The sequence below is a fragment of the Sapajus apella genome, unplaced genomic scaffold (assembly GCF_009761245.1).
Source record: "Sapajus apella isolate SASKATOON/1434 unplaced genomic scaffold, GSC_monkey_1.0 scaffold67, whole genome shotgun sequence".
NCBI lineage: Eukaryota > Metazoa > Chordata > Mammalia > Primates > Cebidae > Sapajus > Sapajus apella.
Genome location: NW_022437007.1, coordinates 11163810 through 11182797, shown reverse-complemented (window position 1 = coordinate 11182797; position 18988 = coordinate 11163810). Strand labels below are relative to the sequence as shown.

The 18988-nt window shown below is 40.2% G+C and overlaps 1 long non-coding RNA gene across 1 annotated transcript in view; it reads left to right on the top strand.

The window, feature by feature from the left end:
• Positions 1 to 15032, top strand: part of LOC116530528 — a 236549-nt gene extending 221517 nt beyond the window's left edge. The window contains exon 3 of the long non-coding RNA XR_004260047.1: positions 3269 to 15032. This is a non-coding gene — a long non-coding RNA (uncharacterized LOC116530528). The remainder of the gene's footprint in view (positions 1 to 3268) is intronic.
• Positions 15033 to 18988: the final 3956 nt, after the last annotated feature.

Sequence of the window (18988 nt, the reverse complement as noted above, 5' to 3'; positions counted from 1 at the left end):
AGACTCTAAATTAAAATATGCGTAGATATAAAGACCAAGGGACAAAAGATAGGTGCAGGAAGTATGGCAAGATGTTAATGTTTAAAATAATTTTTAAAAACATCATGCATGATAGCAAGTGCATAGATGAAATATTTTTGGAGTTAAAAAAAACCCATTCTGAATCTTATCTGAAGGTTGACAGCAATGTTTATTTGCTTTAGGCATAATTAATCTTTAATATATTCCCACCGGGTTTTCAGATCTTAATAGATGGAAAGGCCATATTCACTGACTATTTGAGGATTCAAATTTTCTTTCAGGAAGCGTCATTCTTACTTGAATTACTAAATTGATTAATCCCTTATAAGTGATTAAGAACCACTGCTTACTTCTTTCCCACTTTACTCATCCAAAGGAGATTTGTGTTTATCAGCTGGTATAATGTAGTCCCTTAAGTGAATGGTATCATCCAGTCCTTTTGGTAAGAGATCTTCTGTTTGGGACAGGAAATATAAAACTAATTGGAAGACAGATTTGTTTTACCTAACAAGGAAGAGCTGTCATGAGGCTCAAGTGAGAAAAAAGTATATTGAAAAATTGTAAAGAACATAATAAAATGCAAGATGAAATTATGCTGTCTGATGACTTGCACACAACTGCAACACAATGCAGTGTTGTAAACCTGCAAGCTATGGAGACTGGTCCTGTCAGTGGATCAATGAGACAGCCTCTGATGTGGTATAATTTCAAGATTTCCGTAAGCTCTACCCACTACAATCCCATTGCTTTGCACTGAGGTGTTGGCTCCAGAAAGCCTCTGTTGAAGGGATTGTCCTACAAGGTAGAGAAAACAAATGAACTGGCTTTATCAGACCAAGCAGCTCTCAGCTAAAGAAAGCCTACGAGGGAGGGAAGCACAGGACAGATAATTTTTGAAGGCATGCGTGTGAGGTTAAGATGGGAATTCTGTGCATGCAGGTGAAGCTGGAAAGTTTATTCTAGGCAGGACAAGCCCTCAGCAGTATCCTGGTAGGAGGCTCTGGTAATCTAGGGACAGCATGAAAGCACTGTGTCATTTGTCTGGAAAAGAAGACAGAGAAGAGGAAGTATGAGAGTGAGGGACACACCCAGGGTCTACACTGCCTGTGTCGCAGTTCAGCTGCAGCCCAGTCCTGCGCGGCTGACCTCAGTTCGTTGATCTCTGAGCATGCCCATTCTCTTCATAAAGCACTTTTGTTTTCTGCCCAGTGCACAAACATCACGACCCGTGTCTGAGAATGTTGGGAATTTTATTAGGTCCATAAAGTTTTAGCTGTGGTCTAGTCCACCGAGGCCAAAATAAATAAATCGAGAGAGTGTAAAAGTAACATTAAAAAAAAAAAAACCTGGCTTAAAGAAAGAAAAACTACTGAAGCTCTAACATAACTTTGTCACAGTGGTTTTAGAGGGGATTTCTCCCTACCAGCTAAGAATTCTGTAAAGTGCAGGCTGAGAAACTGCAGTATAATTGCAGCCAACAAATTCACTTTTCAGATTTCTCTGAGAATATTCTGTTCTGTGAAGTTAGGTTTAGAGGTTAAAATGATTGACAATTTATTGGCCACAGGCCTAAAGCTAACTGGATAAAAAAGCAAAATGCCTTGGCTCTCAGAGTCAGGCTTTCTGGGAAAATATTAAAGATAAAATTAATGGCTATTGATAAAGTAATGTTTTTCCCAATGAACCCTTTCTCTTATCTACTTTCCTAAGGTTCAAAATTAATGTCACTCAAATTTTCTCCCACTAACATTGTTAGTGTCATAATAATGATATTAATTATACTTACTATTAAATATAATAATGATTTGAGTGCTTACTATGTGTCAGGCACTATTCTAAGAACTTGAAATGCATTAATTAATTTACTTCTCACTATGTAAATTAGCTACTGGCATTATCCTTCATTTTATAGCTGAGAAAACTGAGACACAGACCAGTTAGGTGACTTGCTTTAGATCATAGAGCTAGGAAGTTGAGAACCTGGAATGAAAAAATATATATTTAGCTACAAGCTCTTAAGGTCGTAAAAGCATTATGAATGAATTTCTAATTACCCTCCTTGTGGTGTCTTTCCCCATGGTAATCATCATCAAAATCCTTTTTTCGGTGTCCAGTATGAGTCCTAAGAATGTAATTAATTAGTAGTGAAAAAAGCCATAATTTTGCAGAGCAGAAAAAACAAGATTGAGAATAATAGTAGAATATGATGCCCCCATGTGAAATTTAAATTCCATACTTAAAAAAACATACAATGTTAATATCCCATATGTGTGTTTTTAAAGGCATATCAATTTCATGAGAGTAAGACTTTCTGGTCCATGAGAAGGGGATGGGAAGGGTGGTGGTGAGAGTCTGGAAGCAATAACTTGAAATGGAAATAGTTGTTAATTCTGAGTGATATGACTATTTTCTCCGGATTTTTTGTATTTCTTAAATTTCTATTATAATTTTTTTTTTTTTTTGAGTTGGAGTCTCACTATATTGCTTAGACTGGTTTCAAACTCTTGGCCTCAAGCATCTTGAGTAGCTGGGGTTACAGGTGAGAGCCACCACATGTTTTTGTATGTTCCTTATTGATGCTCACTGAGTGATCGTTGAAAGACTAGTTCTTGATTGATCCTTGGTTTTCTAATTCGATGTGTAGTTGCTTTCAGAACTGTGGTGGCATAACTTCTATGAGTTAGTGGAGCCACTGAGATGGCTCTTAAAAGAAAACCCACAGGGCTATCTGGCAGTCAATCCGAGTGGAATAAATTTAAAACAGAGAGTGGAAGAACCAGTGGAGGTGTCCTCAGTCCTTGTTCACAGCCCTGAAGCTGAAGGAGCTTAAAACTAATTGAAGTTTTGAAGGGGAAAAACCCAAAGTCCCTCACATATTGCAAGGTAGACTAGCCAAATGTCAAAAATGTATGGAATCTGGAACCAGACTACCTGGTTAGAATCTGGCTCCTGATACTACTGGTTATGTAACCCTGTTCTTCAATGCTTTCATGCGTAAAATACATGTACCAGCCTGGGCTCTATGGAAGCCGATGACAAGATGGACTTTGGTGTGCAGGGCACTGATGAGACATCAGGACCTGTAAAAGATAAAGGAAGGAAGGGAATTGGGCAGAGGGAGAATTCAAACAGTGATTCAGGCCTGACAGTATAGGGGCTAACCCAGCGGGGAGCCCTGCAGTGAGTGTTGTCCGTCAGTGTTACCCCAGGTCATCCTTTCTTCCCCGAATTTATTCTGCTGACATAGGGTTCCTGTGTGAAGAATGTGACTCTGGACAAGACAGCTCTGTAGTTGAGACAGACCCTGAAGGAACTGGAGGCTACCTGCTGACTACTCTTCCCAGCAGCTGAGAAGTGAGTCCTTTTTTGGAGTGGGATCTTGGTGACAAATCTCCATGTCTATCAAAAAAGTAAGTAATGATAATACCTACCTCATGGGGTTGTGACGAGGAGTAAATGAGCTATTATTTGGAAGAGTTCTTAGAAGAGCGTTTGCTGCTATCATTGTGTGTGCATATGTGCATGCAAGCGAATGTATGTAATGCTTCTGTTCCATCGCCAGAATCTTGGAGAATGACTTCTAGAATGTAGTGAACTAAAGCGAATGTTTCCACATCTTGTTTGCTCTCCTTCTCTGCTATTGCAAATTCTGCTGATAGAAGGCTCATGGGTTATTTTATGCGTTACTTTGTTAGGCAACTCAGGCGGTCTTGACTTCTTTGTCTTCTGGACATGATGAGTGTTACAAATCTTTTAAATAACCCTGGGCAGTCATGATATAAACCTTGGCCTGTTTTTCCTACTAGATGATAAAATGTGAAGAGTAGGAGCCAAGCAGAACTAACGAAGGATGTGATCTAGGTTGGGGCTCCAAGGGAAGATTGAACAAATTGTAAAAGGAAGCAAACACACTTCTGTGCATTGAATCCTCAATTGAGACTCTGGGAGAGCAGGCGGCTCTGTAGGGCTGACTTCAATCAAGAAGCTTGGTGTTTAGGGTACACAGAAAGCCCAGCCTAGCTCTCTAGATTGACTGGCTTCTGAAATTCCAGACTCTGGTTTGCGTTCTACCTGGGCTGTCTCAAATGCTGTAGGCTCAAGGAGCAAAGAACTTCACGCTTTGAAACTGTCTGAGGTTACTTTTCAGATTGAATTGGGTAACAAAGGGCTTGCTCTTGTTGACAAAGAACAGAGATGTTTGTTTCTTGGGGCATGGTGATTGGTACTAGGGTATATTCTTTTAAAGAGTGAAGCTATGAGTAAAGGTTTTGATTTTGGAGGAGTTCACAGTCTAAAGAAAGCAGAGCACAAGCTGAGAAAAATGTGTGCATGAAAATATGAACTTACATGTTAACGTTGAGAGAATGAGGTCTACCTTGTGGCTAGGTGAGTTCTGAAGGTGTTTTTGTGGGGAGACTCTGAAGAGAGGAGTCTGGGAAGACTCTGAGTAAAGTAAACGTTTTGAAGAATGTTTTGAGGAGGGAAAGAGATCATGACTTGTTGAGAAAGAAGACCCTGTTAGGAATACATGTTTGTGAATTCCTTACACAGTTGAACCTTGAACACCACCAGTGTTAAGGGTACTGACCCCCACACACAGTAAAAAATTCTTGTATAACTTTTGACTCCCTCAGAACTGAACTGCTAATAGTTTACTGTAGACCAGAAGCCTTACTAATAACATAAACAGTGAATTAACACATATTTAGTATGTTATATGTATTATGTATTGTATCCTTACAATAAAGTAAGCTGAAGAAAGGAAAATGTTATGAAAATCATAAGAAGGGAACATGTATTTACTATTCACTAAGGGAGAGAGAGTCATTATAAATTTCTTTATGCTCCTCATTTATGTTGAGTAGACAGAGGAGCAGGAGAACTTTTTATTTTTATTTTGCACTCTGTATGTCTTAGGGGAGGCAGAGGTAGGGAGATGCAGGAGGTGGGAGGGGAGACAAGAGAGGCAGACACACTCGATAAACTTTTATTGAAAAATATCCATGTGTAAGTGGACCTGTGCAATTAAAACTTGTGTTGTGAAAGGGTCAGCTCTATGCAGAAATCATGTATCTGTCACTTTGGTATCCCTAGAACTTTGCATAGCATCTGGCATATGGTAGATCTCAAAAATTGTAGGTTGAGCTGAGGGCAACCATTCAGGCTACTGTGTAGGAGATGGGTTGGAGTAGAGAGGGACAAAGTCGAAGAGAAATGTGACCATGAGCCGGGGATAAGAGGTCTAGAGAGGGCATGGCCAGGACACCAGGAATGACAAAGGAAGTCTAAGACATGTGTGGATCTGTGTTTCTTCATCAGGGTCTATTGACGTGTTCTCAAGGCCCAGGAAGTGCTCCCTAAGATTTTGAAAAGGCTGCCTTTTTGATCATCTGAATAACCATATGGTAACTATTCCTGCTGTATGATTTAGATGCTGTATTTTCTTTGTATTTGTAGTTGAGGATTGGCACCACGTAATTGCCAAAATGACAGCATTTCACTTTTAATATGCTGTTAGGCACTCCTGGTTGCTGTTGGGTTGGTTGCTCCTAAAGTCGACATCACAGTAACCATTTTTTGGCGGCCGCTGTTCAGTGGAAGACTGTTTATCCTGGAGTCTAAACACTAGCAATGCTCAAGAACAAAATTGTTTTAAATGACTTTAAAATGTACACATATTTATTCTCTTTATGTAACAATGATGAGCCCTGGTGTTTGCTCTCATGGATGCCTGGGAATTCAGGGGTCCAGGCAGCATGGGGCATCAGGAAGGTGTGAATGACCATAAATGGTCACTATAGAATGATAGCAGTTCCCCTGCAACCCCTTGTCTCTGTCTTTCTGTCTTTTTCTTATAAGATTGAGTTGTGGTGTTTCTGGGATATTTATTATTTTGGCAGGTAACAGCTAAGCAAAAGTGCTAAAACGTTAAGTTGAAATTTGGCAAATATATTTTGCGTATCCCATTGTTTCATCTGAATACTGAAAAGAAAAAATAAGGTGATGAGTATATGAAATATTGGGGTGTGGAGCAGTGTCTTCCATCCTTGTATGCTTTTGGAATTAAGGCTCTTGAAATATAGGGAATCTTGATAGAGCGATAAACCAGGACATGCAAAAAAAAAAAAAAAAGACAAAAGTGTGCATGTCAAATTTTAAAAATCAGTTTCAAAGACAATTTCTCCTTTGCCGTGAAATTTGCTCTCAGAAGAAACTTTCATAGAACAAGATTTTGGTTCCTTGATTGTTTGACACATGGACTTGCTGATTTGGTTTGCAAGAAAATGGAATGGTGTGTCAGAGCAATCTATTGTTAAATTGTTGAAGACTAATGAGAAAAGAAAAGGGTGGGTTTAATATATAAATGATGGGATTGTACTACATAATCGTATAGTTCATCATATGGAGGAAATATTTGCAGTTACTGGAATACAGAGAAAAGGTTGTAAAATTGGGTTATCGTGTGGTAAACAGTGGCATAGATATGCTGAACTCAAGTGTCATTGCCTAGTAGCAGTAAGTTTCATAGAGTCCATTGTGAATTGTGTTTGATTTGGGTGTGTTAATAATATATAATTCTTTCAGAGTTACCAATATACTGAAATGTGTAAGTTTAATCCATGAGGCCAGCTACTTTTGTCTGTTTTATCACTGTATCTCCAGCACTTTCAACAGTATCTAGTACATAATAGATACTCAGTAAAAACCTTTTGGAATGAATACATTTAAATTTTATTGGTTTTATGCTTTCATTGTGTTTAGTTCTTGGATTTGTTTTTGTTTTATGATTGTGTAAGAACTTTATGCTTAAGAACTTTAAACCTAGTTCTTTGTTGTGCATGTTGAAATGAAATTAAGATAGTTAAATTCAACCAGAGTCTGTGAAAGTGTTTATTTTTATTGGTGTCTATATTTTGCTTTAGTTTGTCAAGCACTGCAATGGAGCAGGAGTAATCATATTACAGACTCTGTTTTGTGTGTGTTAGAGGACAAGCGAAGTAGAAAATGAACAAAGAAAAGAGAAAAGGAGAAAGCTTAGACATGAAGCCAAGACTATGAACCTCAGGAGTTTCCAGGGACTGATGCCATTGCTTCTATAGTGGGTTAAATATTTCCCCCGGAACCCTGAAAAAAGAATGTGAAACCAGAATTGTGAAGGTGACCTTATTTGGAGTAAGAGTTTTTGCCATTGTGATGAAGGCAAGGATCTAGAGATCAAATCATCCTGGCTCAGGAAGGGACCTAAATTCAATGATGGGTGTCCTCCTAAAAGAAAAGAAAGAGACACACAGAGACATAGCGGGGAAGGCCATGAGAGGAAGAAAGCAGAGTTTGGAGTGATGCACTTACAAGCTAAGAAGTGCCGAGAACTGTGGGCAGCCACCCACAGTGTGGGAGAGGTGGGGAGCAGGTCCTCCCTCAAGCTTCCAGGAAGAAAGCAACCCTGCAGATGCTTTCCCTGCAGACTTCTGGCCTCTGTAACTGTAAGGGCATACATTTCTATGGTTCTAAGCTACCACACTGGTGGTAGTTACTGCCCTAGGAAGTGAATGCAGCAGTGGAATATTGAGATAAATAGAACCCATCTTTAGAACTGATGAAACACTAATATGCTTGCTTATTAATAGAGATCTAATTTTCTTACAGAAGTTTTTGAAAGTAATATGTCTCCTAAGTGGATTCACATTTGAGAAACTCTGCATAAAGCCCTTTAACAACCACCCAACTCCCACAAAGCAGATTTCTGACATGAAGGATGTTCTTTCTTTGTCCAGAGCCTCAGTTGCGGCCATCCACCCCACCTCTCCTCCACTGAGCACGCATTGGCTTGAGTGGGCTCACGTACTCTAGTCAAGGCTCCTCTTTCGTCGTTCCTCTCCTCTGAGGTAAAGAAAGAGCAAAATGAGGTGACTGGTTTGCTAAAGGAACTATTCCATATGATTATTGCTAACATCCAAAGTCAAAGCCAGATACAGTCCCATGAGTCATTCTTGACTAACATTATAATCTGTCCATGGGCTTAATAATTGTCACCTTTCCATGTGTTGCCTTACAATTATTAATCTCTTTCTGCATGAGAGGAGTACTTTTCAATGCGGCTGTCCAGAAGTTAAGAGTGGAAAAGAGTATATTTTCTCATTATAGATAGTTTTAAAACTCAATTTAAAAATATTTCCAAATGTGCACTGACTATATAAAATATCAAATAATCATTGAATCAGTGCCACATCCATGAAGATTTTTTTTCCTGGAAGGAAGATACATAAATTAGATCAGCATGGGTCCTACAATTTTTTTTTGAGAAACCTGTACATTCCTTTCCTGTCATAATAGCCAGAAAAGGCACTTTATATTCCACATCCCAAATAGAGCCTTGGGTTTAGAAATGCTAGTGTTTTCATCTGCTTAAATCAGAGAGGCCTCTGAAGGGTGGGGAAGAGGTATTATTTTTTATTTCAACCATTTTAAAGAATTAACTTTCCAGAAGAACTTTTGTTTCTGTAATAAACTTAATTAGATCTACTTATTCATTTGGGAAAAAAAAAAAAGAAAGAAAAAAATACTTGGAAGAGCCAAGAATCTGTCAGCTCCATAAGCTCTGGTGTTGAACTCTTACAAAATTTTTGCAGTGGGAGCAAGTCTTACAAGGAAGCAAACTGGGGTGACAAGATCTGGGCCTGACTCTGTTGGTAGTGTGCTCTGCAATCAGGGAAGAAAGGTTTCATCTCTCAATTTATTTTCTCAGTTAGGATATTTCCCAAAGTGAAACTGCCTTCTCCCCTAACCCAAAGGAATGGGAACTGTCTTGCAGTGCGGCAGCCCGCAGGGGAGGAGAAGCTTGAGAGATGCTATGCCTGTGTTCCCAAAGCTGGATGTAAAGGAACTTGAAACGTTGAATGGGGTTTTCAATGAATTGGCAAGCTTGGTATTGAGGCGTCTTCTGTGTTTAATCTGTGGATGAAATGACTACCTTTTGTATTATGTTTTCACGCATAGTAAAGCCCCTGGATCAGGAGGCCGAGGAGGCAGGCTTCATAGTAGAGAGAGAGTTCCACGTGGGCTCAAATCCTACCTCTCTCCTCTCCTAGCTGTGTGACCTTAGAAAAAAGACTTATGTCACCTAACTATTCTTTTAGTTGTGAAATGAGCATAGATGTGGAGAATTCAGAGAGTCTGAATTCATAGATGCTGGGGGATGAAACACGTTAGTGTGGCCTGATGCCCAGCATGGTGCCTGGCCCCGGGCTGGTCCTTTCCGTGAAAGCACAACAACAAGTTCTCACTCTCCATTCTCTCACCAAGTGAGCATCCCCAGCCCCTCACTTAGCAATGCCTTATCTGCTGGCATGCTTAAATATTACCTCATTTCTAAACTTAGTTAAGATTTGGTTTGGCTGTGGATAATAGAGGCCCCAAATATCAGCAGCTTAAACTAGATAGGAATTCATTTCTCTGTAGCAGAAGTTTGCAGTAGACAGTACTGCTGATCATTCTGCTCATGAGTCCTGGGGGACCTAGGCAAGAGCTCTTTTTTTCTCCCTCATGCAAGCCTCTCATCTCACTTCCCATCTTCAGTAAAACAATAGAAGAGAATATGGCCAATAGACACAGGCAGTCAGATCTGAGAACAATGAAGAGTAAGACTGAGTTTTGATATTTTTTGAGTTCTTTGTAGTCCTTGAGGCCAACTCCACCCCAATATCTCAGTTTTATATCTCCAATAAGTCTGTGTTTTGTTTCAATGTGAGTTGAGTTTCTGTCATTGCAGCTGATAGACTCATGACAAATGTATGCCTCTAACTCAAAACTCATAGGAAGCACTGCTCATGGTCCTGGCTGTGAGTCTGGGGTAAGTTAAAGTTCTTTGGTTTTAAAACTAGTATTTTTTTAAAAAAACTAAAAAATCGTATCATCTGTAAATGTGCTAAGCAAATTTATCATTTTAAAATGTAAGCTTAGCCAAGAATGTAGGAGCATGCAACATGGCGCCAAGGTGCTTTAGTGCAAATCTGGGTCCTTTTACTTAACTAGAGGATGATTCTGGCAAGCCACGTGATCTGTCAGTGTCTCAGAGAGATGCTAACCAATCTACCTCGTAGGATTGTTCTGAGGATTAAAGGAATTAATATTGGTACAAGTTAAAATAGTGTTTGGATCATATTAGCTATAATACTTTATAAGATACTTCTATAAATTGCTAAGATCTGTTTTGGGGGCTCTCAAGTGCAGGCAGAGGTATATATTAATTTCAATCTTCTGTTCATGGAAAAATTAATAACCATTAATTAGTTGCTTTATAAAAACTTTATTGGTGATTTAAAAATATTTTAAGTAACTACTCTAGAATTTACCAACTTAATATTGCCAGATTTTAATATATGGGGATTGCTTCATACAAGATAAATCTACACACTTAGAATTAAAATATGGCACAGTTTCCTGATAAAATATGGCATGGTTTTATTTTGCTATAAAAGTATCCATATAAATCCAGTATTATGGATGGAATGTAGGTTTTGCAAGCAATTTTATCATTGCCTTTACCTTTTCTTTCAGCAATATTTTCTGAAGGCTTATTTGGAAAGCTGGGTCTCAGGAGTGTTACAGGTCATAGCTGGTACTTTAACAGTAGCAGGCCTGGTGAACTGAGAATCATGAGCAGAGCTTCAGAAAGTATGCAGTATCAGGGTTCCAAATCAGTAAAAGAGCTGGACTCCAGTAAGCAGATATTAAGAATTAGGTTATGTTAATGGAATCTGTGTCTGGCCAACTGACACTTTCTGAATCGTCAACTGTGTGATATGTCCTGGGATTAAACATAATCTTGGTGCATGTTGAGAAGGAGTACCAGCTCTTGGTTCAATATGTGTAAAGCTCTCAAGACTCAGCAAGGGAAAGATAGCCCAGAAATGTACACTTAAATGTTCATGCTTCTGCAAAGAATCTCAGACCCTTTTATAAACATCTAAATGAACAACCTCTTTGCCCTAACTCAGGCAGCATCTCCCTTATCATTAGTAAGGGATGGCCCTAACCTGCAACAAGTCTCCTGTAATATTCTCACAGCTAGTTGTTTTCAGTTACTTCAACTTTTTTCCAAAGCCAAGCTGCAGAATGTCAGAGCCTGAGACAACTGGAGCAATCCTCTTCATTCCCTGCATTATTTTACAGATGAGGGAACAGAGGCTTAGAGAGGAAGAACCTGTCCAGGATGGTGCAGCCAATGGCAGCCTCAGGAAGAGGATCCTGACTAGTTCTCTGAAAGGTGGCCAATCATTATTAGTAATTAAACAGAGGGACATTTTTCTCCGTGAATTGATTTGCGTGTGACCTACTACCATTATTTGCAGATCCTACTGAATCAGTAAGTCCAAGGAATAGCTAACCAGGAATTTGAGCTAGCAGGGACAATCCAAAATGCAACTCCAGGACAGACCTGCTGCTGTGGCTGGAGCTCTGAAGCCAGCACTGTAACTGACATGGCAGTCTGACTTGTCACCCCTAAAGGAAGGCTTTCTAAAGAGTGGCTACCTGGGAATTGTCATGCTTGTCATCAAAACAGAGGGTAAAGCATTTTGTTAGGCAAACCCAGCCTGTTTATAGTATTCCACAGTGTATATAAAAGTCAGTGGCTGGTTACTAGCTTGTGGCAAATAGTTATAGGAAAATGCTATCTAGATGGTTGGCATAAAGTCTAAATGATATTTCCACATCTAAATGTACTCTCAAGGGTAATAACATGTTGCTTGTGATCACTGCAGAGCTGTTAGCACTGCCAAGTTTGGATTTTTAAAACCATTCCTGTCATGAGCTTTTTGACTCTTGAGTGCTAAGCAAGCTGGGGATTTTGGGGTTTTTTTACTAGCTGATCTGTTGAAGAAATTGGAACTGGGGTGCAAGTGAAGGTGTAAGGTAAGAAAATAATTGTGATTTACATTTTATTTTATTTAGAAGTTGAGCAAATATTTATAAGGAGAGAAGTTGTCTGATATAGTTGTTATTGAAAGTAACTTTTAAAAGACAAAGGCCTGATTCTTAAATGCTTCTTGCCTGTGTTTCCTTAATGTCGCCTTTGTTTTCTACACATCCATGAGCACAGTCTGTTTTCTTGCTAGCCTTCCTTTCTTTTTCTTTAGTCCTTCCAAATTTCCTTTCACAACCTCTAGCTTGGAATATAGGGTAGAGCCAAATGCTGTGTACTCTCAGCCACGAGGCACTATAGCATTGGTTCTGCTGCCTGGGTGGGTTTTCTCCTGTCCTGGACAACCCAACTCTGTTGCTAAGGGAGACACGAGGCATAGGGTACAGTTGTGGGGGATGTTTCCCGAGTCCTTTCCTGGGAATGATTGTGTGGTCAACTGAGACCATCAGCAGCAGCAGTGGCATGTCACATGGTCCAGTGGTTGGAAAGAGCCCTGTACTCAGGGTAAGGTTAGCTAGGTTCTGGTCCACGTTTCTGTGTAGTCCTGGGCAGATCACTCAATTTCTTGAGAATCTTTTTCCTCATCTATTAAGTGACAGTGTTGGACGATGTAAGCTCTAATTCCTTTCCATTTCCAATGTTCATGATTCAGGAGACTCTATTTGATCCAAGGCATATCCAATTCTATTTAATAAAAGTCGTGTTATGACGGGATTCCTCTCTACATTCTCAAAAGAAAATAAAAATAGATATTTATTTTGGAGTTATAGTAATTGAATATGACCGCTTTTGGTGAAATTCCAGAATCAGGGAGCTTACTAAGCATTAATGGAGGAGCATAATGAGCCGAGGTCTCAGTCTGATTTTTCATTTTAAATTGAATATCATTGATTCATCTCCCACTTATGTACCCTGAAAATATCAGTCATCAACAGAGCACAGTCAGAATTCCATGTGAATCTGTTATTCTCATGGCAGGTAGAGTTGCACAAGTCTCTAGTGGAGAGAATCTCATGGAAGTTAGTGGGACCCCTGTCTCAAATGTCTCCTTAGTTATTGTAAGGAGCTGTAATCACTCCAGCTCTCTGTATTTTATTGAGTATGTTCTCATAGATGAAAATTGTTGGACAAAACAGCCAAACTTGTGGTTGAATACTACTGATTGGAGAGGAAAAAAAGGACTAAATAAGAGCTCTCCTTTATAAAATGTTGAAAAAAAATCACCCTGGGTGCAGCAGTTCACGCCTGTAATCGCAGGGCTCTGGGAGGCTGAAGCATGAGGACTGCTTGAACCAAGTAGTTTAAGGTTGTAGTGAGCTATGATTGCACTACTGCACTCCAGTCGGGGTGACAGAGTGAGACCCCAACTTAAAAAAATTCAGTGCCATCTAGGAATCTGGTTCATACAATCATCTAGACCAAAGGATCTCAGCTTAATATAAGGATCCACTGGTGAGTCTCCATTTGTTTGGGATGTGTTGCAAATAATGTGTTAAGAGATATTAGGTATAATAGATAAAGTAATCTAGTTGCAAAATTTCATATGAAAACAATTAGAGCAGATTCAAGGTAGGTGAGAGGGAAAGGGGGTTTAATTACAACCGGTGTACAGGGAACTATGTATTACTCTGGGGGTTTCCATGAGACTGAGTCTTACATATGAACTCATCTTGCCTGGCAGGAAAAAAAAAGTTGAAAACTACTGAACTAAAAGATCACTTGTGAAACAGTCTCATACCAACCTAGACTGAGCCATCACTAGGGGCTCAGCGAGCACTAAAATTGATAGATATATCATTATATGTCACTGCGGTGATCACAGACACACACGTTCAACTTTTCTTTATAAGATGTACACATTCACTATAAAGAAATATTTAGATACTTGGAATATTTAGATATAAAAAGTAAATCATAACCCCAGATACAATCATAGTAACCTATCTCTAAGAGTTAATCTGATAATTAAGTGAGTGAATGTAACTGTCAAACATCACAGCTGTGCCTGGCTCAGAGCCAGCAAGCACATCTCAGTGTGAACTGGGATCATAATCATGTATTTGGGCAAACATCCCTTTTGATTTCCCCTACAGCTGCTCCTCCTCCAGTGTTTCCTAACTCAGTAAGTGGCACTCTCGTGTTTTAAAGTTTCTCAGGCTGAAACGTCACTCCTTTCCGTGTCTCTCACTGTGTATCCAGTACATTAGATAATCCTATTGATTTTACCTTTAATATATATCCATGCCTCATACAAAGAGTAACAATTAATTGAAACAGTGTCTTATTAATGAAACTTTGGATTGATTTCAAATTTTTCCCATCATAAAAACTGCTGGCATAGGCATTTTTAGGAACACTCCTAATTATCACGGGATAAGTTGTTGGAAGCGAAGTGTGACCTCAGATATAATTATTTGCAGACTTTTACTACACTACAGACTCCCAGATTATCTTTTAGGGTAGTTGTGCCAAATTTGACGCCACCATCAAAATAGAGGCAACCTTTATTATAAAGCTTGTGTTTGCATAGAAAGATTCCAGTGGCAGGGTTTTATTCATTGAGCTTGAATTGCACCAGAAAAGGTCAAATGTACTTAGCAGCATTTCAGATGTTTTGAGGGTGGTAAATATGAGGAATATGATGGAAATCATTTTGATTTGAAGCATTAATCTGCTTTGGGACTGTTGACTTGCAGAACAGTGAAAGGACTGACGATCCTTCTTGCCAGGCAAGCAAGAAACCACTCTTCTCCCAACTGCAAAAAGCCTGTAAGACAAATTGTTTCTAAAGCCGACAATTCTGCCCTAACACAGGATGGCTACGTCACCTCAAGTTGGAGTAGGGAGGAAAGAGGAGGATGGAGGAAAGAGAAATCTTCTAGGAAATACTTCATGGTTTCAAGAAGTCTTGAGCAAAGGTTGCCAGAGAACATTCCTAAAGATGTGTACAGGCAGTTCAGTCTTGCTTGCATGACTTTCTCTGAGATATACCAGCCTCCATGACCCAATTGTTTCCCTTGTAATGTTGGTTAAAATCAGAGATTCTCATGCCAAGTCTGAATGAGTTAAATAAAGATGCATTTTTGTGGTGTTTTATCTACTGGTCTTCAATGGACCTCTAACAAGTGGGAATGAAAGTGGGTCACCCCGCCCTAGGAAGCTGGCCCTAGGGAGGCCTAGTAGCCACCTGGTTTAATACTTAGGGTTAGAAATATAAAACTACCCTTGCAGTTTTGCACAACTTGTATTCAGGGAGCAGGACTGGAAAAATGTGGTATTTCAGAGGGCCTGCAGTAGGTTCTTTAGAAATTCCTGTGAGCCAGTGTCAGGAGAACAAGGAAGACTGTCATAGGAAAGCTATGCATGTCCGTGGAATTGCACCCTTTTCCCTTATCTCTATTCTGTTGCTTGGGGACTTTGATGTTGTTTTTTTCTAAGGATGGGGTGGTGGAGTTATATTAGATCCATGTTTTCTGGACACAGGGTCATAGCTTTCTCAAACTTACACATACTGGTCCTCTTAAATCTGGCAGGAGAATTTAGATAGATAACCACCCTGCCACATGGTTAGGGATAGATAGACTTCTCTAGCTGTTATTCCATCATCTCTCTAATATTAGGAAGCATCTCTGTGAGCAATAAAGGTAACCAACTCCAAATTTTTCTGACCAAGAGCAGAACAGAAATCCTGCTAACGTCATCATAACTGCAAAGTTCTTAGACAAGAAAGAGGATCTACTGGAAACATTTTGTAATCTACCCTGCTCTTTGTGAATGCTTTACAGTACTTAATCCATACAACAAGTACTTTTTCCTTTGGAACAATTTTAAATTCATTATTGTGGAAGTCCGAGAGATAAGCTCTATAATTTCAATTCCTGCCCAGAAGTGTGGAATTGGCCGAGAAACTGCTAGAATGAACCGAATTTCCCAACAGTTTCACATGTTGGAGAATTTACTCATCCCATCTTCCAAGTGTTGCCCTAAGAGCCAGCGTGGAGCAGGAGACATGCATTAGCTCCATACCCCCTGCTTCCTGGACCCACAGAGTGGAAACTGGTCTCTCCATGACTCAGGATGAGGGGGTTGGACTGGGGACCCTGCTGTTCCCCCTCAGGGTGTCCGATTTTTATCTCCCTGATTTCACAGTTTGTTAATAACATTTTTCAAAAATTCTGTGGGCTCCAACATTGTTTCCACAGTTTTATTTTATTTTTGGCGTTAAAGATTTAATTTTGCTATTTTGTGAGAATGAAAATGCTCTTGTCCTGTAATTTAAAGTGTGTAACATTTCAGTGTTAAGTCCTGGACTGGAGAGATGTAAATTGATTTTTTGGGCCACTTGAAGGTGAGCCAAGTGGTTCTCTCTTGTTTTGAAGAAAGGGCCTTCCTCCTGCAGGGGCTGTATCCAGACAGCCCTTGCACAAGTCACATTCATGGCACCTACAGAAACGAAGCTTGGGAGCTTGATTCTCCTGGAATCAACCTGTGCTAATGGGCTAATGAACTAGGTGAGACCTCTTCAGAGCCTTGCCTGCTTCAGTCAATAGACTTTGGGTGAACATGTCCTATGTGCCATGCACAGTGTATGAGATGCTGGGGTACAAACATGGAGGAGACAGTTTGTCTCTTCCAAAGACTCAGAGCCGGGGGTTGTAATTGGAGGCTGGGGCCACATTGCAGCTCTGCTGCTTACTCGTATGACGAGGTCAGTCTCTTGACCTTGCTGAGTCTCAGTTTTCTCATGTGTAAAATGGCTCCACACATCTGAGTTGTGATGAGAATCAGTTGTCAGACGCTGTCCACAGTCTCCCTGAGATTCACACTTGGAAATACAAATGAGGGCTTGCAATTATGTTCTTCATCCTTCAGAGACCTAGTAGTCCTTCATCTGTAAAATCATTTCTCTGCTCCTCAGGGTCGTGATGAAGATCAAGCACAATGATCTCTGAAAATCTTTTAAAATGATGCTAGCATGCACTAGGTGGTCAATAAGTGTTACTTTTCTTCCTTTCAAAACCTTCTGTGGCCCAGATGCCTGATCAGACTAGAGAGGTTAGTTAGGGAGGTATGTTGTTTGAACCCTGAGGTGTCCTCCTATCTTTCTATCTGTTAATTTTGTGTTTATTTTCAACACTTGTTAAACTTGGGAGTTTCCAATAAAATTCTGGTTTTCTACTTCTCCCTTTTAAATATGTTGTTAAAAGCAGTACATATACAGAATTGTAAAAAGCCAAACAGTAGATAAGAATTAGAAATGTCAGTTTCCTACCTTCCCATCCTAAGACTCCCCAGAGGCAGCTGCTTTTGTTTAATTTAGCTTTATTCCTGTACGTAGTTCTGTATTTCTAAATAATGATACTGCTACTTTTCATTATAATTATTGACTTTTCTTATCAAATATAAACATTTAAATCCCTTAAATAACTCGTGATATGGCTTGGCTCTGTGTCCTCACCCAAATCTCATGTCGAATTGTCATCCCCAGTGTTGGAGGAGGGGCCTGGTGGGAGGTGCTTGGATCATGGAGACAGACTTCCCCCTCAGTGCTGCTCTCATGATAGTGAGTGAGTGCTCAAAGATTTGGTTGTTTAAAAGCATGGCACCTCCCCTGTTTCTCTCTCTTTCTTTCTCCTGCTTCATCATGAGGACAATGCCTCCTTTCTCTTCACCATCTGCCATGACTGTAAGTTTTCTGAGGCCTCCCCATAAGCAGAAACGTGTACAGTCTGCAGACCTGTGAGCCAATTAAACTTCTTTGCCTTATAAATTGCCCAGTCTCAGGCAGCAGTGTGAGAACAGACTACTACAGGAAATTGCTACCAGAGAAATTGGGCATTGCTATAAAGATATCTGAAAATGTGGAAGTGACTTTGGAACTGGGTAATAGGCAGAGGTTGGAACAGTTTGGAGGACTCAGAACAGGACAGGAAGATATGGGAAAGTTTGGAACTTCCTAGAGACTTGTTGAATGGCTGTGACCAAAATCCTGATAGTGATATGGACAGTGAAGTCCCTACTGAGGTGGTCCCAGATAGAGATGAGGAATTCACTGGGAACTGGAGTAAAGATCACTCTTGCTATGCTTTAGCAAAACAAAAAACGAAAAACAAACAAACAAACAAAAAACTGGCAGCATTGTGCCTTGCTCTAGAGATCTAAGGAACTTTGACTTTGAGAGAGATTATTAGGTTATCTGGTGGAAGAAATTTCCAAGCAGCAAAGGGTTCAAGATGTGGCCTGGCTGCTTTGAAAGGCCTACAATCATATGCATATGCAAAGAAATGACCTGAGACTGGGACTTATATTTAAAAAGAAAGTAGAGTATAAAAGTTTGGAAAATTTGCAGCCTGGCCATGTGGTAGAAAAGAATAACCCATTTTCTGGGCAGGAATTCAAGCCAGCTGCAGAAATTTGCATAAGTAAAGAGGAGCCAAATGTTAATAGCCAAGACAATGGTGAAAAATTTTGGAAGGCATTTCAGAGACGTTTGCGGCAGGCTTTCCCATCATAGGCCCAGAGGCCTAGGAGGAAAGAATGGTTTTGTGGGCTGGGCCCAGAGCCCTGCTGCCCAGCATAGCCTTGGGACACTGCTGCCTGCATCCCAGCTGTTCCAGCTTCTCCAGGCTTGGCTAAAGTGCCTCAGATACATTTCAGGCCACTGCTCCAGAAAGGGGAAAGCTGGAAGCTGCTAAGGCTTCCACATGGTGTTAAGCCTGTGGGTGCACAGAGAGCAAGAATTGAGGTTTGGGAGCCCCGCTGCTTGAATTTCAGAAGACGTATGGAAATGCCTGTATGTCCAGGCAGAAGTCTGCTGCAGAGACAGAGACCTCATGAAAAACCTCTATGAAGGCAGTGCAGAAGGGAAATGCGGGGCTGGAGTTGTTGCTGGGACACCACCTAGTGGAGCTGTGAGAAGACAGCCACCATTGTACAGACCCCAGAATAGTAGATCCACCAACAGCTTGCAGGATGTGCCTGGTAAAGCTGCAGGTACTCAATGCCAGACCATGAAAGCAGCCATGCGGACTGTACCTTGCAGAG